Source organism: Mus musculus, chromosome 12 (assembly GCF_000001635.26).
Source record: "Mus musculus strain C57BL/6J chromosome 12, GRCm38.p6 C57BL/6J".
NCBI lineage: Eukaryota > Metazoa > Chordata > Mammalia > Rodentia > Muridae > Mus > Mus musculus.
The window spans coordinates 18,772,725-18,794,258 of NC_000078.6; the positions used below are offsets into that span (position 1 = coordinate 18,772,725).

The 21,534-nt window shown below is 44.6% G+C and overlaps 1 pseudogene; it reads left to right on the forward strand.

Annotated features, from left to right (window-relative positions):
• The first annotated feature begins 327 nt into the window (after positions 1–327).
• Gm46313 lies at positions 328–4,408 on the forward strand (annotated as a pseudogene).
• The last annotated feature ends 17,126 nt before the right edge of the window (positions 4,409–21,534 follow it).

A 21,534-nucleotide genomic window follows, 5' to 3' on the forward strand; every position in this document is an offset into this window, starting at 1 on the left:
ATTCTAGATCTCCCTGGCAGAACAATATCTTATAGGCATAATAAAGAGTGGGGACTCCCATAAGGTTCCCAGGTGTCTCTTCTAGGGTTAAAAACAGCATGGCATGTGCTGATAATTTCTCCCAATATTATGTGGATGGGGATAGGGAGGTCTTGGGGGGTCTAGAAGCCTCCTGTCAACATGCTTCAAAGCTTTAATACCTGGGTCCCCATGAAACCCTACTTACCCAGATTAACCCAGAAATCTGGATAAGAATTGGGTCTTTGAATGTCATTTATAAAATTAGGGTTGCTGACAAATGAAGTTGAACTTTGAAGGGCCAAAGCCATGTTCCTGTTCTCTGGTATCATCCCTGAGTCCACTCAGGATGTGAGTCAACCTAGTTCTAAATTTACCCTAGCTGTGTTAGGTAGGAATGTGAACCACTAACATCCGCCAATGCAGGCAAGATTTATTTACTATGCAGCATCAGCAAATGTATCTGTGACAAGGAAACAAACACTCACACCGAGTCCCCCACGAGAAAAAGAACTAGCTGTTCAAAGCGAAGAGTCAGGATTGGGTCCATGAGACCCCTTTGCCCCAAGCTGATGAGCTGAGGGGTTTGTCTCGATCCTGACTCTTGTTTAACCCTTACAGGACATTTGACAACGCTTCATTCCACTGATTTTAGCTTGCCTCTCCCTGTCCCCGTACACCACAATTCTGCATGCATGCTCCAAGTAGACTGTATTTAGCCATAAAAAGATATTCTTTCTGTCTTTCCTAGGTGCTGGAGGACCTGCGGAAACACAGGGAGTTCACCGACCATGAGCTTCAGGAGTGGTACAAGGGCTTCCTCAATGACTGTCCCACTGGCCACCTGACTGTGGACAATTTCAAGATCTAGCCAAACTTCTTCCCCTACAGAGATGCCTCCAAGGTCGCTGAACATGTCCTCCACCACTTTGACACCAACAGCAACAGCACAATCGACTTCTGAGTGTTCATCATTGCTCTGAGCATGACCTACCTGGGCAAGCTGGAACAGAAGCTGAAGTGGGCCTTAGCAAGTCTGACCTAGACAGCAATAGCTACATCAGCTGCAGTGAAATGCTGGAGATAGTGCAGGTACCTGCACTTGACAGGGTCTGGAGCATGGGGAGTGCAGGGATCCAAGACCCCTATCCCTGACCCCATACACCAGGTCATTCCTCTGCCCACTTGCTACCTGCTGTATTAAAGGACTGCATGTCTTTGCAGTGAGTAACGATAAAAGCCAAGCATCTATCGATTGCTTGCTGGACATCAGGTCCCAGCTGAGCTCATTCATCAGGTTTATTCACACAATTCTATAAAACGGGTCTTTTTTTAAAACAAAACAAAACAAAACAAAACAAAACAAACCTCTAATGAGATCTGAGGCTCAGATCGGTGATTAAGAATTGTCAAAGCTAGAACTGGGAAAATGGCTCAGTGGGGAAGAACACTTGATACCCAGCATGAGGACATGAGTTCTGATCCCAACACCCACAGAAAAGTCAGGAGTGGCTGAGCATGCCCGAATCCCTAGAACTAGGGGACAAGTGAGTCCCAGAAGCTTGCTGAGCAGGCACTCTAGCTAAAATGGTAGGCCCCGGCCGGGTTCAGTGAGAGAGAAAAGGGAATACTGTGAACACCGGTATTGCTTTTTGGCCTCTGCACAGGTGGGTGTTCTTCTGCACACACATGTATAACATACACACACATTAGCTGTCTATAGGACTTCCTATAGAAATCAGAAAGACACAGTAAAGGATGATTCAGCCGTCAGTTCTTCACTCGAGCGGTGCTTATGTGCACCCTGCATCCTTCCTGCTCCATGCTCTAAACCATCTCTGTATTTGGTCCAGTGAGCTGACTCTGTGGGTAAAGGTGCTTGCTACCAAGCCTGGCAGCCTGGGTTAGATCCCTAAGACCCACATGGTAGGAAAAGAGAACCAGCTTCCACAAGTTGTCCTCTGAATTCCACATGAGATCACCTCCCCCAAATAAATAATTACATACATCCATAAAATAAGTAAAGTAGTTATATACAGTGCCTAATACAATGGCTATAGATGTTAATAATAATTTGTATTATTTGGGAAATAACAAGAAACTATCTGTGTACCTCCAGTTTCATTTTCTAGACTATTTCCCACCTGTAGTTGTTGGATCTGCAGATTCAGGACCCATGTGTGGGCAGGGCTCAATGTATTTCCCCTTTTATCTTCCCTCCAGGATTTCCCAGCTCCCCACCAAAGAACCTCCTTTTAGACAGACGCTTTGCCCCACAACCTCCCCTCTACTCTGAACCAAGGAGCCCTCCATTCTTCAATGCCCCAGCTGTATCCTGTGCTCTTGAATGTCACTTAAACTTTCCTGGCTCCCTTTGCCCACTACCTTGTCTGTGAAACTTGTTCTGATGAGAGAAGGGTCCTGACTCTGCCCTGTCCATGCTCCTTGGTTAGCAGAGCGAGGACCATAACCCACCTTCCATCCTCCAGAGAACACTCACAGATGCCCCTTTGCAGGCCATCTACAAGATGGTGTCCTCCATGATGAAGATGCCTGAGGACGAGTCCTTGCCCGAGAAGCAAACAGACAAGATCTTCAGACAGATGGACACAAACAAAGATGGTAGGAAACATGGCAGGAATGAGCAGGTGGGGAGGGAGGAGGGGACTGGGAGAGGGGATGGGATGGGGGTATATGAGCCTGTGAAATTGTTGATGGCACAGAGGTGTTTGGGATATACCCTCTGCCCTGTGCAGGCCTGCCCTATTCCAACCCATTTGATTCAGTTCTGATTGAGGGAGGGAGACTAGAATTCAGGGTCAGGTACACCTAGCCTGCATCCTGCACCCTTCCTAGGGCTCTATAACCGTGGGCATTGTCAGTAGACCCTCTGAGCTGTAGTCTTCATCTGTGTTGTCTGAGTTAGGGTTTCCATTGCTCTGATGACACACCATGGCCACAAGCAACTTGGGGAGGAAAGGGTTTATTCACTCACAGTTTCCACATAACAGTTCATCATCAAAAGCAGTGATGGCAGGACTCAAACAGGGCAGCAACCTGAAGGCAGGAGATGATACAGAGACCATGAAAGGGTTGCTACTTACTGGCTTGCTCCCCATGGCTTGCTCAGCCTTCTTTCTTATAGAACTCAGAATCACTAGACCAGGGTTGTACCACCTACACTGGGCTGGGCTCTGCTCCATCAATCACTTGTTAAGAAAATACACTCTGGTCAGGCATAGTGGCACATGTCTTCAATCAGAGCTCATAGGAGACAGGAGGCTCTCTGTGAGTACAAGGCAACCTGGTCTAAAAAGTGAGTTCTAGAACAGCCAGGGCTGTTACACGGAGAAACCTTGTTTCAATAAACAAAACAAAAGGGAGGAAATGAGGGAGGGAGGGAGGGAGGGAGGTAGAGAGACAGGGAGAGAGAGAGAGAGAGAGAAGAGACTGGACATTGTCCATTTTCCAGAGGGTTCCAGACTTTAACCAGAGCACTGGCTAATCCTAAGTCTCCCTCTTCCATTCCTCAGGCAAAATGTCCCTGGATGAATTCAACAAAGGTGCCAAGAGGGACCCATCCATTGTCCGGTTGCTGCAGTGTGATCCCAGCAGTGCTAGCCAGTTCTGAGGGGAATGGGCTTTTACACAGTTGTGAGAAACACAGGCTTGACCTGCCATCTTCAGCTTTGCTTGATACAGTGGTTTTCTCCGTGATTTCTCCTGCTCTCTCGGGACCTGGGTCCAGGCAGCACATCACACTCACCTGGTCTGGCTGGATGCAGCTCTCTCCTCTGTCTGATCCAATAGATGTCCCTCCCCATCCAGTCCAGGCTGGTTCCTTCCAAGGTTTCAAGTGTTCTGGCTGTAGGGCTCCTTCCCTGCCCACAGAGGGCCTGGAGACCCTTAAGGACACCAGACAGGACATTTCAGTATCTTACGGAGACCAGCTGATTTATTCTATGATCCCAGGTGAGTTTGTGAGGATGAAGAAGATGGAGAGTAGACAGGCAAGCCCTTCCTGTGCATGGCTCCACCTCCCTTGTTCATTTTCTCCGACCAAAGCTGCTTGCATGTATATACTGCAGTATCCTTACTTTTAATATATAAGTTTTGTATAAAGTGAGAAGGTTCAGCCCCTGTATTTAAAGCCTCTGACTGCCTTTAAAGCATGGTCCCCTGTGGCCTGTGATTCCCCCCACCCCCAAGTCTGGCTGTGCTGTGGTATTTAAGTATTTATTTGCCTAATTACACAGGAGATACATGCATGCCCAAGGCTGTGGACATCTGCCCTCCGTCCTGCAAATACAGGTGTTCCTGTGTGCTCTGTCCTTCCTTTCCATTGACCTGGCATATTAAAATGATCAAATAAACCAAGGTCTGTGAGTTTCCTGTGTTGTCACAAGCACCCTGTTCATGGTTCACTCTCTAGTGAGTGTGGGGATGAAGCAGGTAAGTGGTAGACATCGGGAAAGTCCTTGAATGTAAGGAACAGCCAAGAATTTAGTCAGATGGGAGTCCATGCCAGCCTTTCCCCACTCAGTGGGCTCCACACACAGCAAGGCCATTGGCCCTCCTATTCTGTTGGCTAGAAGGTGTATTAGATATTGGACAGAAACAGACCCTCAGGACCAAACAGGGCATGTGCCCTGGCTAATGTCATCCAGCATGCTCAGGATCACTTATTCAAATAATGGGGAATAAGAGGATGGATGGATGTGTCTGCCCAGTTATAAAGACTTCTCTCCCTCTCTCTCTCTCTCTGTCTCTCTGTCTCTGTCTCTGTCTCTGTCTCTGTCTCTGTCTCTCTCTCTCTCTCTCTCTCTCTCTCTCTCTCTGCCACCATGTGGTTTCTGGGATTTGAACTTAGGACCTTTGGAAGAACAGTCAGTGCTCTTAACCACTGAGCCATCTCTCCAGCCTTGGTAGTCTTTTCAAATGGAGAATCCAAAGACACACAAGATGTGAGAGTACAGTGAGGAGCAGAAATAAGAGCTCAGAAATGGGGCGGCTGAGGCAGGAAAGTCATGAGTTCTAGGACAACCTGGACTCCATAGTGAGACCTCAGCTCAAAAATCCAAGAGCAGAGACCAAGTCTGATCTCCCAGACCCACAAGGTGAAAGGGAAGAACCGACTCCCATAAGTTGTCCTCTGGCCTCCACCTGTGTTTACAACCCCAGCAGTCTGGGGACCTGACAATCGCGTCAGGAGTCCAAGGCCATTCCTAGCTACATACTGAGTTTGAGTCCAGCCAGGTTTCCATAGTGAGACCCCATCTCAAAAACAAAATCTGACAATTGTCATAGAAAGTACTTATTAGGACTTGGTGGTTAAGAGCACTGGTGGCACTTCCAGAGGCCCTGAGTTCAATTCCCTAGCACCCACATATCATCTCAAGACTGTCTGTACCTTCTGTTCGAGGTGATCTGGCACCCTCACACAGACATACATACAAGAAAAACACCAATGCCTGTGAAATAAATTTAGATAAACCTTTAAAAAGAAAAGGAAGAACTTATTCAAGGAAGAAGCTGTCTTGTGACCAAACCCTGAGCTACCTTCTCCATGGGAGCCCAGAACACCCACAGGATGTCTTGTTGGAAGTGAAGGTGCTAATCAGCTTTCATAGCCTTAGGGACACTACCACCACACTCCTAAGATTACAATCCCACAGTCCATTTTCAAATCTAAAGATGAACTTCCTGTTAGGAAGCCAGGGCCATTTAAGCATGTGAAGGAAATACCACCAAAAGGGACAAAGTCTTGGTGAAACTTGCAGAATGTGGCTTTTGCACTTCTGTGGCTGTGGGTGAAGCTAACCCCAATCCACACCTTGCCCTAAACCAAACCTTGTAGCTAGAAAGTGTTGGAGACAGTGGTAGCAGGAAGCCCAGACAGGGAATGTCAAGGTGGGGACATGAGAGGTTGGAGGAAGTTTGGAAGCAAGATAGACTGATGATCCCTCCTGGAGGTTCTAGCCAAACTCACCTGTTCTATTTCACTCAGTAGATTTTTAAGATGTATTTTATTATTTCAATTGTGGGCATGTGCGTGAGAGAGAGAGACTACATGTATTTGCATATATGCATGCAGGTGCCAGTGGAGGCCCAGAGCAAGATATTGGATGTCCTGAAGCTTGAGTTACAGGCAGTTGTAAGCCCAGGTAATGGATGCTGGGAACCAAACTCTGATCCCAGCAGAAGCGGTAAGTGCTCTAACCATTGAGCTTCTCTCCAGCCACACCTTATCTGCCTTGAGCTTAGACCAAGTCAAACTCAATGAAATGCACTCAGCACAGCGGGGCAATTCTTACTAAAATGCCTTTGTACACATGGTTCCTGCATCTGGACTGCCCTTCCCCCTTGAACGGAAAACTCCTACTGACCCTGTAAAACCTTGTCTCTGTCTCATTTGTGTAGCCTTCCCTGTCCTCCATAACTCCTTCTTAGTCTTACTAGCTACCGATCAGTAAGAACTATATATGCCTTCCATTTGGAGGCTCTATTATGTTCCTCGTGGTTCACATATTTTTAATGTCCATGCTGGCCTAATTAGGGTCAGATCACTAGTCCTGTTTCCCACTAGGTATTAAAAACACGAGTCTCCAAAAGTATAAGTGGTCCAGTCATGATGGTTCACCCTTCTAATCCCAGCACTAGAGGAGCTAAGGCAGAAGAATCTCAAATTTGAGTCCATGTTTGCCTCCCCAGGAACACCCTGTCTCATAGAATGAATGCAGAGGCCTAAGTAGTTTTTTCTAGGTCCAGTAACTGACAAGGGACAGACTCAGGACTCAAACCCTGTGCTGCCTGACCCAGAGCCCCTTGATACTGTCACCACTGCTTGGCTCTGTCCCCTTCCAAACGGTGTGGGAAGCCTTGTCAGCTTCATCTAAGGATTCCCTTGACCCCCAGCTTCTCTACACTAGACTTCCTTTTTCTGGGAGCCATTGAAGTTTACTGTATTGTTCCCATTGGAAGGCCCAGGAACAGACTAAGAAGGTTGGATTCCAAAATACTCAAGAGCCACCATATGTAGCAACACTAAACGTGACCCCTAGATGGCAGCGGTGCACTACTCAATTGCTGCTTCTGCAGTTTGCAGAACTGTTTTTACACTGGATGAGTCTGGGGCTTTTGTTTACAGATGTCCAACATCAGAGATCATGGATGGAAGGATTCATATGCTAGTGAGTGACCGAAAATATGTGGAGCAGAAAATTGATATAAAAAAGATAGGGTGTTTCCCTCCGAGGGAGGGAAACCGGGGGAGTTCACTTGCTAGGTTTCTCAGAGACTGTCTCAGTAAGGAAAGACTCCTCAAAGTGTAGAATTTAGCCAAAAAAACAGAAGCACCCCCAATGGTGTCACTGTGCACGGAGCTATGCTTTAACCTCATGACACGGACTTCAGGGTCACTCCAGCGTCAGCTGCAGCTGTTAAATGTAATCGACAAATCGTGAAAGTGTATTTTCTTTGATTCAATCTAAAATTAATACAAGGCCCTACAAAGCCTTCGAGACATGTAGCCTTTTTTTGGTAAATGCAGCCTAGAAACTAGTCCATTGTCCTTTCTAAGCTGGTTATTTACCACAGGATGGACAACAAGGGGAGGGTACTCAGAAGTGAGCCTGAACAGAAAGCCGCCTGGACAAAGGGTACAGAGAGGAGGAAGGGGCAGGAAGAAAGGGTACAGAGCCGAGGATGGGGCAGGAAGGAAGAATGCAGAACCGAGGATGGGACAGGAAAGAAGGGTGCAGAACCAAGGATGGGGCAGGAAAGAAGGGTGCAGATTAGAGAATAGGGCAGGAAGGAAGGATGCAAAACCGAGGATGGGGTAGGAAGGAAGGGTACAGACTACAGGATGGGGCAGGAAAGGTTCATTATTAGGAGACCCTAGGGTCGCCTCCCCACAGAATCTTCTCTGCAATTTTCTAACCATAGGAAGAACCATCAGTGACAGTGACAACGCAGATCTACACATGCCCTGAAACTGCATCAGATACCATGCACACAGAATGTATGTGCCAGCACATGGGTGCACGCGTGCACATACAACACACACACACACGATATGACTAAGCTGTGTGGATCTTAGCAGTGTCCCTATCCCTGACTTTAATGTCACTGTAGCTGTGCAGGACAGACCAGGTGCTAAACCTGAAGGACAGATGCATGTACCCAGCTGCAGCTTCCCTTGGGTCTGTCATTACTCAAACATCAAAACTTTTATTTTATTTTTTAAACAGGGCTGTGGGCAGACAATGGCTTAGTGCATAAAACATGCACAGTTTAGGCATGAAGACTGGAATGCAGATGTCTAGAACCATGTAATAGCTGGGCAGGTATGGCAGTTACTTGTAATCCCAGCATCTGAGAGACAGACAGGACATCCTCAGGGCCAGCTGCCTGGCTAGCTTAGCTGAAATCAGCAAGCTACAGTTCAGGAGACCTGGCCTCAAAAAATACAGTGGCGAGTGGGGTAGGGAGACACCCAATGTCTACCTTTAGCTGCCCACACATGCACATGTGCCCATACATATTGAAACACACATGCACAGTGCAGATGCATACACATTCAAAAACATTAAAATCAGAAATGTAAAGAAATCTGTAGACCCGGGTGTGTGTGACCAGTCCATTCTTTTGACCTCAAGCTGAGGTTTGTAAATCCGGCCCTTTCCTCTCTACATATCCCCCAGACTTCTCAAACTAGCTTGGCCTGAAGGAAACCCATCACTGCCTTGGTCCTGAATTCCAGGGCCACTCCATGCTAGAAACTGGGTCCTCCTTATCATCTCCTTCTACGTCCTTTTAAAACAATGATTCTCAACTTTCCTAATGCTGTGACCCTTTAATTCAGCGAGGAGATGACGGCCCCTTCAGGTCTTGGGGATGAGCAGAAATCAATGCCAGAGGACCAAAGGAGGAAGAAAATTCTATCGTGCTCAGGGCTGCATGGAAAAGGAATGGAGGTCAGAGAGCAACGGTCCAGAGATGCAATTACACTGCACAAGTACTTACAACTGACTGTTCCCTAAGTTTGTCTCCAGCCTTGAAAGGCAACTCTGTTGACAACGGTGTTCATGTTCAAGGTGTGGTTAATCCATTATTCCTGCACTAGCTGTCAGAGCATCTTGCACGCGCCTGACTCAACCAGCAAGAACGACGCTGCAACAGGATCCTTCTGCACACTTTTATTGGGAGAGCTTGATTGTAGAGGCGAAGGGACCCCGAGCCCAGAACTGGTGCTGCTTATATAGGCCTAGGAGAGGCGTGTCTCACACCCGGATTGGTTATGCACTAAGCCTCATTTGCATGTTCCTCATCTGATTGTCTACTTTCTCTCTCTGTACCTCACAGAGCCTCATTATCATACCGCATTTGCATGTCTCACATCTGATTGGTTTTACCCTCAAAGCCTCATTATCATGCCCAGGCAAGGCAGTGTCTTTGCAAAAAACTTTACTGCATATGTACACATTGGTTGTTTGTCCAAACTTATGTGTGGTGGCCAGCAGTAGTCAGCGCCACTCTTCAATGGCACATGTGGCTTCCCACATCTGCCCCTTTTTGTTTTAATAAAATGAGGCTGGACTAGGCCTGTGCAATTATGTCTATCCGCCGTGGCTCCTGTTTTAGGTCGTTCCTCTAATGTCACAGCCTTACCCGTCATAGGGTAACGCTATCGCCACCGGGCCCCATGTCTTAGGTTGGACTGTGCATGTGGAAAGTTGCCCATCTCTGGATACCACAGTGCTGTGTGACAGTAACTGCTAAATGACCTAGGGCGAACCCTGCAAAAGAGGCCAGCCAAAAAATGAGTTAGTGGGGAAATCATGATCACCCAATCGCTTGCAATGAGGAAACCTCAGTGATGTGCAAGGGCTGATCAATGATTGTTGAGTCTCTCTCATCTCAGTGCCGTGGAGTGCAAGAGCAGAGAACTCAGATGATGACTAATTCTTGAGCATAGATAACCAAATTTCAGGGGAGGAGCCGTTTTCAATAGCTAAAAGTGCCTGAGTTATAATCACCTTGTCACGTTTTTGTTGGGTTCTGAATTTGCATACCAACCAGAGCATGAACACCAGTCCACAGCATATGGTAGCATCAAACAAAATCACTCCCACCCATTCCTTAAAGTAATAAAAAGCAGAGGTGAGCCAAGAGTCTTTAAGGGTCACTGGTTCCACTCTGGTCCCATTAAGGTTCAGGATCTGTATCTGCAGCCTCATCTGCAACCTTTCCAGCTCCTGCGACCAGTTCCCCTTCAGGTAATTCGATAGGTCTGTACTTTTAATAAAAGAATTATTAATATACCTATTGGGAGTAATGCATACATGTGATGTGGATGCCACACAACTCATTTGTCTGACATCCATCATCTGTTCCTTATTATGTTGTAAAATATCCACTCTCTGATTCACTAACATTAACCCTGAGGTGATATGAGAATCCACCCTTTGCAGGGTAAACAATGCTTCAGACGATTTTTCTGCTATCTGACTTATGGTGTCAGCAGTATTAATTTGATGGGCCATAGCAGTTCCCACGGTAACCACAATGGCTGTAACAATGGCAGCTGTGATTCCAAAACCTCTCTTTTGCTGAATAAGACTCATTATCGGGAACTTCTCTGGATCTGCCTCAACAGGCACAGGGACAAAGGTTGGTAGATGTACCACTAAGACTAAGAATTTGGTTCCATTCCAGCATTGCATCAAAAAACAAGTGACATTTGTACAATCTAACCATTCTGTATTATTTTGAAATTCAGCCAATATAAAGAAAAATGGAGGATTAACACAAACTTCTACTGGAGAAGTAGTCATATTTCTGATAACTCTATTAGATGTCACATTATCTAAATGAGCAGAGGTATTAGAAAGTGTGGTAGAAACATTCAATATCTCATGAAAGGTTCCAGTCAGCAATGCAAAGGCTGACAAACTGGTACTAGCACCTGCCTCATTACTTAAAATCCATTGGTAATATGGCCTAATATTTTCTTTCCCTGTAGCATCTCCTTTATCGTTCATTACAGCAAAATCTAGTGGAGGTGACAAAACAAAACCCTTTGCTATTTCTTTCCGAGGAAAAATTTTTGATTGACAAGGTGAAAAAACTATAGGAAAATGCGAGGTCCGGATAACACCAAGGTGTGCTGCATATAGCAGTGGCATTGCCAACAGGCCATCGTGATCTTTTGGGAATGGTCACCTTTCCCTTTATCATAATAGTGGTGATGTTTATAGGTGAAGTTATATTATTTTCAACGTCACCTGAGCCTGATTGCGCTCCTTGAGCAACTTGTGTTAAAGCATTAAACAACACTCCGGAGCTCACCTTATTTTGGCTAAGGGGATCTGCCCAATTAGAGATAATCTTTTTCTTTAAAAATATACAGGGTGTAAAAGGTTTATCCACATTATGCACAAAGCATAGTGTATAATTCAAATGAAAACTCGTACTATTATACACCGATGGCTCTTGAGGAGTTTGTAGTGCACAAGGCGCATCCAAATAACATTCCGTTGCAAAAAATAAAGGCAAGGTAGAAGAATTGGAATGTAGTGGAAAAGGTACTGGCCATGATCTTACTATGGCCCACAAAGGTATACTTATCCCGGTCTCAATCATCAGGAGCAGGAGGATCATCTTGGGGTTCATCTTGCTCTTTCACGGTCCTTGTCAGTCGTGTCGGGACCCAAAGTGGATTTTCTTCACCCTGTGGAAAAACACAAATAGCTCCCTGGGATCTGATTAAGATAGGATCCGGGCCATACCATTTATTATCAAGGACATTTTTCCATTTGACCATTTTATTGGGCGATTGAGGCCATTGTCTGTGCCTTTCAGCTGGTGATCTTCCAGCATCATCCAATTTTTAAAAATTAAGAGTAAATATTGTAAGGGATAGAGCCATCTTTGGCGTCATAGCCTCTATTCCCCCTTTCTGTTTTTGCAAATATTGTTTCAGAGTGCGATGGGCTTTCTCAATGATGCCTTGGCCCTGTGGATTATAGGGCAATCCAGTAATATGTTTTACTTGCATTTGTTTGCAAAATTGGCTAAATTTAGAAGAAGTATATGCAGGACCATTATTTGTTTTTAATACTAGGGGCTTGCCCCATGCAGCCCAAGCCTCTAAGCAGTGATATTACATGAACTGCTTTTTCCCCTGTCAAGGGAGAGGCATGTAGGACACCAGAACTGGTATCGATGGATACACGGACATATTGTAATTTCTCAAAAGATGGGATATGCGTGACATCCATTTGCCAAACATCTAGGGGTCGCAATCCGCGAGGATTAACACCCACGGAAGGTGCATTAATAAATTCTGCACCACACTGTAGGACAATATTTCGGGCTTCGGTTCATGTGAGTTTAACCTTTTGTCGTAATGTAGAAGCAGAGACATGGTAAAGTTGATGAAAATTCCTTGCACTTTCTATAGAACTTTGTGATAGGAAAATCATGTCTCTGGTGGCTGAGTCAGCAATTGCATTTCCCTTAACCATAGGTCCAGGTAATGATGTATGTGCTCTAATATGTTGAATATAAAAGGGATGCTCACGCATCAAAATACAATTTTGTATTTTCATCAAAATTTCAGATACTGGACTAGACTGCTTAAAATTTCTGGCAGTCTCTATTGCTAGAACTGCATTAACTACATAAACAAAATCAGAGATAATATTTATGGGCATAGGAAATCTTTTTAAAACTTCTAAAACCACCAAACATTCTACCAATTGAGGGGCTCCTGGTGTAAATTACAACCTTACAGCCTTTTCATTGATTACATAACTTCCAATTCCTGTTTTGGACCCATCTGTATAAATATCAATGGCTCCCTTTATAGGGGTATTAGCTGTTACCTTTGGAAATATTACTGGATGTAATAACATAAAATGTAATAACGGATGATTATCAATTAATCCAGAATAACTGCATCTAAGAATGGCCCATTCATCTATAGTAGCACACAATATTTGCATTTGTGCGACAGTATAAGGAACAATTATGCTATCAGGCATCTTTACAAAGTGAGTAATTGAAGTTTTTATCCCTTTGTGGGCCATGTTTGCTACCATGGTGGGATAATGCTCTATAGTCTTATTAGGGGACATATGTGGATGTATCCATACTAAAGGACCATCTTCCCATAACACAGCAGTTGGCAAATTGATGGTGCATAATATGCATAGGCACAAAGGTTCTTGCTCATTTATACGATTTAACTGTGCTGCTTGGATCACTTTTTCTACTTTCCTAAGAACATCAGAAGCCTCAGGTGTTAATTATCTCAATGAGGTAAAATGTGATTCTCCTTCTAAAATTTGAAATAAAGGTTTTAATTCTGAAGTAGGGATCCTTAAATAAGATCTAATCCAATTTATATCTCCTAATAATATTTGAAAATCATTTAATGTCTTTAGATGATCTTTTCTTATACTAATCTTTTGTGGGGTGACACATTGTAAAGTAATAGTGGCTCCTAGAAAATGACTAACATTAGACTGCTGTACCTTTTCTGGTGCAATAATCAAGCCATTATTTTTAAAAGCTTCATTAAGCAAGCCATAAGCTTGCTGTATACTTTCTTCTTCAGGTCCACAAATTACAATATCGTCCATATAGTGACAAATTTTTAAGGAGGGGAAACCATCCCTAACCGGTTGCAAAGCTTTTCCTACATATAACTGACATATGGTAGGGCTATTTGCCATTCCTTGGGGTAATACCTGCCATTGGTACCTTTTATCAGGCTCCATATGATTAATAGAAGGCAAGGTAAATGCAAATCTAGGTTTATCTTTCTTATTTAATGAAATAGAAAAGAAACAATCCTTAATATCTACTACTATAATTCTCCAATCCTTAGGTAGAGCTGAGAGTAGGACTAGTCCTCTTTGTACAGGACCCATAGCTTGCATTTGTGCATTAATGGCTCTCAGGTCATGTAACAATCTCCATTTACCTGACTTCTTCTTTACAACAAAAATAGAGGGTATTCCAGGGTGATTGTGTGGGTTCCACATGTCCCAGGTCTAATTGTTCTTGTACTAATTCTTTAGCTGCTTTTAACTTCTCAGAGGGTAAAGGCCACTGAGGCACCTACACTGCATCCTCCATATGCCACAGAATGGGCAAAGGCTCCTCAGCGGCCCCTAGAAAAAAACCCAGCCCTTTCTTGTCTGCTTTTTCTGTGGCTTTAACTGGTGAAATTCTACCTTGTAATTTTTTCCCCAGACCTAGTCCAGGTATATATCCCATTCCTTTCATCATTTCCTTGCTTTTTTGAGAATAGTCATTAGTTAGTATAAAGTTCATGGTTGACAACACATCTCTTCCCAATAAGTTTACAGGTAAAGGGAGTACATAAGGCTGAAAAAGCCCTGTCCTTCCTTTTTTATCTTTCCATTGTAAGGATTTTGCACTTATAGTTGGGGTAGCCTCATATCCTAATCCTTGTAAGCTATGTGATGATTGATTAACAGGCCAAGAAGCAGGCCACCACTTACAGGATATAAAGCTTTTATCTGCTCTGGTATCCATTATACCTTGAAAGGGTTTTTCTTCTATTTGTAAAGATATGTACTTTATTTTCAAACCTACTCTTTCTACCCTTTGTACACTGCTTTTGCAAATCACCTGTTTTCTTATGTTGTTTAGAATAACTCCAACCTTGAGTTTCCAATTTTAAGCTAACTTTCTGTTACAAGCAAAAGGCTGCCTGCCCCTTTAAAAGCTCCATTTGCAATCGGCCCTCAGCAGGGCTTTTTAAGCTGTACTTGACTCCCAGCCACCATGCAGCTAATTTGTCAGGTTCTGCTGTGCAGACTGAGACTTCTTTTTATATTTTTCAACATGAAACACAGAACAACAATCATTCAATCATCCAAGCAAAAACAAACATGATTTGACAGACATATAGACAATTTGGTGCACCAAAACCAGACAATAAAACACAGATATCCTATCCGAAGCTAAAAATATCTCCATAGGAGCCAGAGAGGAAGCAGGACGTTTCCCGTTTTCCGTCTGTCCCTAGGAGGGCTCTGAAATCGCTTATTTTCATTTTTTCTCCTTCTTCTAGGAATTCTGCACAGTGGCTGCTTCTAATAGTTACTCCTCTTTCCCTGAGTATCTTTAAGCCTTTGATGAAGGCTGCCTCTTTAGTCAAAGTCCTCGAGAGGAGGGTAAATTGACTTAATTTTTTGTTCTTCATTTTTTATATTATCCTTTGTATCTTTATATTATCCTTTGTATCTTTATATTTTAGCTTTCTTTCTTTTTCTCTTTTTATATTTCTTAAGTTACTTATTTTTCTACGCGCGTCTTCTTTTCTCTTTCTCTCTGTTTCTGATATGCCTTCCTGGTACTCCTACAAAGTCGCTGCCCTTCCTTAACAGCTGGTCCCACACAAACCCAGCAACAATTACCGGACCTACTACGTAAGAAAGCATACCTCTCAGAGACTTACCTTAATGTCTTTATACTTACCGGTACCACCGTTCCTCAGCTGAAGAGTTCTGAATCCATGAAGTTGAATCCTTCGCAGCAGTCTGTTTTGCAGGAACACTTCATTACCACTGTTCTCCAGCTGAAGAGTTCTGAATCCACGCTGGGTCCTTCTCAGCAGTCTGTTTTACAGGAACCTTTATTAACTGCTCCTTTCCCGTGGTGATGCAGTTCTGAATCCTCCCTGTAGCAGGGGGTCTTCGCTTGTGCCTGATGATGTTTCTTGTCCCAGGTTTTCAGCACCACTTCTTCTGTGCACCAGACTTGAACAGCAGTAACGACGCTGCAACAGGATCCTTCTGCACACGTTTATTGGGAGAGCTTGATTGTAGAGGCGAAAAGACCCCGAGCCCAGAACTGGTGCTGCTTATATAGGCCTAGGAGAGGCGTGTCTCACACCCGGATTGGTTATGCACTAAGCCTCATTTGCATGTTCCTCATCTGATTGGCTACTCTCTCTCTCTCTCTCTGTACCTCACAGAGCCTCATTATCATACCTCATTTGCATGTCTCACATCTGATTGGTTATACTCTCAAAGACTCATTATCATGCCCAGGCCAGGCAGTGTCTTTGCAAAAAACTTTACTGCATATGTACACATTGGTTGTTTGTCCAAACTTATACGTGGTGGCCAGCAGTACTCAGTGCCACTCTTCAATGGCACATATGGCTTCCCACAAGAGCATGGCAGCTAAGGCCAGGACTGTACAAGGCTGCCATTTGGAGTTTCAGCTGATACCTTCTAGTGGAGATCTCCCAGGCCCAGAAAGACAGACATGGCAGATAGTCCTGAGGTAGCCTCCAAGTTCTGAATGGAACCCTGCTCAGCTCACTATGGAACCTGGAAGAGAGATGCCCAGTCTGACCTGGAATGTTCATACAGGTTGCCTGAAGCTGGTAAGCAGAGTTATGGAGCTTAGGCTGCAAGCAGGGCCACCTGGGGAAGAACAAGAAGTATAAGATAGAGGCAAGATGATGAGTGGGAGGGGAGGGGAGGGAAAGGGAGGGAGGGCAGAGGGAGAAGGGAGGGGAGGGGAGAGGAGGGGATGAGAGGAGATGGGAGGAGAGACAACTGTTTGGGCCTTGCTGGTACTTGTTAACAAGCTATGAGAAGAGCCAGGGTGCAGGTCAGTTAGAGGTCAGAGGGAGGAAGGAAGGAGACTAGACTGACATCAGAGCTTTCTCCCTCAACCTTACAGACATGACTGACAAATGCTCACTAGAGCATTCTTTGTCCTAAGAACTGAACATCAATCCTGAGAGATGCAGTCAATCAATTTGGGGATATGGAATGCAGTATGCAGAATATCTGATACACAGACATAGGTACATACATTCACAAGACTAAGATATATCTAAATAGGAACATGAAAATGCTTGGCATGCTTCTGTATATAAGAATCTGGCACCAGGCAGTGGTGGAGCATGGCTTTAATCCCAACAGGAGGCAACAATAGCTAAATCTCTGAGTTTGAGGCCAGCCTGGCTACAGAGTGAGTTCCCAAACAGCCAAGGCTATCCAGAGAAACCCTATCTCAAATAAATAAATAAATAAATAAATAAATAAATAAATACATACATACATACATACATAAATACATAAATAAATAAATGAAATAAAGGAGAGAGATGATAGATAAATAAATAAACAAATAAACAAATAAATAATAGAAATAAACAAGAGAGATGAGAGGCACCCTCCTCCCCAAGAGTTCCAACCTCAAGCTATAGGCGACTTCTAAGGTCTGGTGATAAAACAGGCCCCTGAGTTGGTCTCTGTAAACTTATTGCCCATTCATTATGAGGAGGGAGGCTACCTGCCAGTGTTAGGAGCCCTATATAGAGAGGCCCAGGTAGCAACAGCCCACAAGAAACAGGGCCTGCCAGCTGCCACCTGAAAACACACACAGAGAAAGCTACCTTGTCCACAGCCCAGATTCTGGGCCAGCTGAACTACTATGTTCCTGAGCGATAGGAATGTTGGGAGAGCAAACATGAGTTTATGGGTAACCTTGTGAGGAGGTCCACTGTCTGAAGGAACACCTGTGGGGACCTGTGGGGACCTGTGGGGAATGTGACTGCTTCCTGAGAAGTCCTGGACTGCTGACAGTCACTAAAAGCTCTTCAACAGTCACAGACAACATTTAAAACAAAAAGAAAACAGGCTGGAGAGATGGCTCAGTGATTCAGAGCACTGGCTGCTCTTGCAGACAACCCCATTTGGTTCCCAGCACTCACACAGCAACTGACAACTGTCAGTTTCTCCAGTGACTTCCTCTTCTGGTTTTCAGAAGTACTGCACTCATGTGGCACACCTACATACATGGGTACCAATGCTTATACCCATAAAATTAAACAACCCCTTTAAAAAAAAAAGCAGAAGCCAGGCATGGTGGCATATACCTTTAATCCCAGCACACAAAGATACAGCCTGATCGACAGCATGTATCTACATAGTGAGTTCTAGGACAGCCAAAGTTACACAATAGAGAGACCTGGTCTGCTTTGAGAGAGAAAGAGAGAGAGAAGGAGAGAGACAGAGAGGAAGAGGGAGAGGGAGAGGGAGAGGGAGAGGGAGAGGGAGAGAGGCCAGTTTGGAACCTAGGAGAGTCTAACCCACAGTTCACCTGCTTTAAAAGGTCTCTGATTTGTATGGGATATCTTTTCTTACAGCAAAATAAAGACCTAATACATCAATGTAAGTTAAACCTTCTCTTTAACAAGGGAGGGACTTAGAAGGGCCACTCTGTTCCTGCACTTCTACTCCATCCCAGACACCCTTGCCCCATTTTGGTCCTCAGAGCCAGACCTTTAATGAGTCCCATGTAGAAGAGGCTATAGCAGTGACATTACAGAAGACTATCCTAAGGGACAATTGTTTCATCTTTGTGTTTCCTTATGAGCTTTAAATAGACGGCCAGTCACAGTGAGACTCTCCCTGCCACCAAGACAGTGTTGTCCCCCTGTCTCCAGAAAACAGCCTGGTGAGACACACAGAACCATGAAGACTGTCCCCTTGTCCAGTGTCTCCATGCCTCCTCCTGTCCCCTGTAGCTTAAGGTTTCATCAGTACAAAGAGTGTGTTTTAATGAATAGACTCCCTACAGCAGTTCATCAATTAGTTAAAAATTGCACCCAACCTACCACACACACACCTTGTGAGCATGGGCTGAGGCCACTTCTCCAGAAAGAGCATTGGCTGCCCTCCCATGTCTGTCTTCTCTGCTGGCCAGCGACTTGTCAAAGGGTAGAGGGAAACAGCATCTAAAGTTAGGAAGAAGAAATGCCTTTTGTGTCACCGAACTGCATTCTTTCTATATATTTGTTTTCAAAGCAACAAACCAAATGTTTTAAAACAGAAAACAGAATTGATGTGAAGCAATTTCATCACCTGTCTTCCACAGCACAATTGGTGCCTCCATATTAAGTCCTGAGTGTCCTTCCTTCCTCCTTTTGGGGCCTCTGTTGGACACGGTTTTATCTTTTGAGCTACTCACTTGCAGCTGAGAAAGAACCTTTCTTCCATAGTAACAATACCCAGAAGTGGGAAATCCAAGACAGCAACATGTCCTTATTGCCATCATCAGAAAATATTCAGGACCCCTTCAATCGCACAAAGTGGCACAGACCTAGGAAATTCCCAGCTCCCGCTTTCCCCACAAAGCGAGCTCAGTGACATTTTTCAAGTGAGGAGGCAGGAGAGGAGGTGCTGTCAGTCTAGACTAAACTGATGAATAGGCTTTCTTAGCACACCCATGGCAGCATGTGTGGACACTGACATGTGGGGCTGCTTCTTGACTTTGCCCCAGAAGACACAAGCCCCACAGAGCCTCACCCAAGAGCCTGAGTACAACTAAGTATTAACTAACTCTCTTCCTTACTCACAGATACAGCTGAGTCATGGGCAGAACAGACATGCTCATGGGAATTCAGAAGGGAAAACTGTTAGCAATGAGATGGGTCCTATCCTTCCTGCGGGAGATGGTTACAATATTCAGGCAAGGCAACCTCTGAAGAACAAAATTGTCATGCTTATGCAGCAAGGAGAGACCTGGCCCTGATAGAATGAAAGAGGATGTTTTAAGTAAGAGAGAGACAGAGAAGATAATAAAGAGACCTGTAGATGGGTATGAACAGGAACACTAGCAGCAGATACATCTTCCACCAACTGATACATCTTCCAGCAGCAGATAAATCTTCCAGCAACTGATACATCTTCCAGCTCAGATACATCTTCCAGCAACTGATACCTCTTCCAGCAGCAGATACATCTTCCAGCAGCCAGGGATTTCAGAAAGAGGTGAGGGCAAAGAACAAGAACCCGTGCCTATGGTTCCTGAGGTACAGGCATCCTTGGGGCTTTTGAGGCTGACTCTCAGAAACCTTGTGTCACCAACCCAGGTGGAGATGGAAGTTGTTGGGTAGAAATTTAGAAGTCCTCATTTGCAATAGTAGTGTCTGCCTTCCCACCATCCCTCAGAAGCCCAAGAAAGTACTTCAGGCTCCAGCTTAGCAAGGCTTAAGCAATTGCTACTAATATGAAGAGGTTTATTTTTAAAGTAAAATTTCCCTTGTAGCTACAAAACTCAATCATATTTGGGCTGGCATGTAGCGAAGTTGGTCAAGGGCTTGCCTAACTTTCATGACACTCTGGGTCGGGTACTCAGTGCTACATAAAACTAGGCATGGTTGCACACATCTATAGTTCCAGAACTCAGAGGTGGAGGCAGGAGGATCATAAATTTAAGGTCATCGTCATCCTCTGAACAGCAAGCATGAAGTTTGGGTCCACTTTGGGCTATATACACCCTATCCTGGAAATAAACAAACAAACAAATAAATGACACTTGTAAAAATTCAAATAAGCCAGGCAGTAGTGGTGCACACCTTGAATCCCAGAACTTGGAAGGCAGAGGCAGGTGGATTTCTGAGTTGGAGGCCAGCCTGGTCTTCAGAGTGAGTTCCAGGATAGCCAGAGCTATACAGAGAATCCCTGTCTCAACCCCCCACTCCACAAAAATTCTCCAGATGGTTCAACCCCCTCAGGAGCCTCCCATTCCTTTTTAATAATCATATGCCCCCCCCCTCTCTCAATCTTCCTCTCTTCATTTTTGGTATATTTTTTCACTCCATAGAATTCCCTAGGGACTCTTTATGGCTAAGCTGCATTCCACAGCACCAGTGCATGGCAGCTGAATTACCAAGTCACTATTGAAAGATATCTGGACAGCGCTTAAGGACATTACACACAATCATTGTGAATACTTACAAAAAGGTGTATCTGTGAACATGAGTTTCCATGTCTCTGGGATAACTACCTGGGAGCACGATGGTTGGACTCACAGCAATTGTATGCTCAGCTCAATTGCTTGTTTTAAAATTTTATTCATTTACTTCTTTCATATGTGGAGTGTGTGAATGTGGAGGTCAGAAGACAAATTGAAGGAGTCAGTTTTGCTACATTGATCCTGGGTTTTAGCCTTAGGTTATCAAGCACCATTACCCACTTAGCCATCTTACCAGCTTGTGTGCTGTTGGACATTGGGCTATACAAAGACAGTCTGGTCTCCAGTCAAGCTGAGGTGTAACCCCGGAACCCAGTGGTGATAATTCACCTACATGGAACGGAAGTTCTCTCATGTCTCCTGGAACTCTGGCTCCTTTCAAACTTACCGCCCCCACAGCCCCCACAAGAGAATCATGGCTTTAGTCACATAGGCAATGCCCCAAGCTTCTGACCTTCAGGTTAAACTCCTCCCCAGTTACCTAGCAACAGTAAAGATAACAGCATACCATAAGAGTTGCTATTAGGCCCCTCTCCATTCTCTTGCTCTCTTGCTCTTATCCCCTTATACTTACTCTCCACTCTCCTCTCCTCTCATCTTTTTCTCTCCTCGCCCCTCTCCATTCTCTTGCTCTCTTGCTCTTACTCCCCTTATACTTACTCTCCACTCTCCTCTCCTCTCATCTTTTTCTCTCCT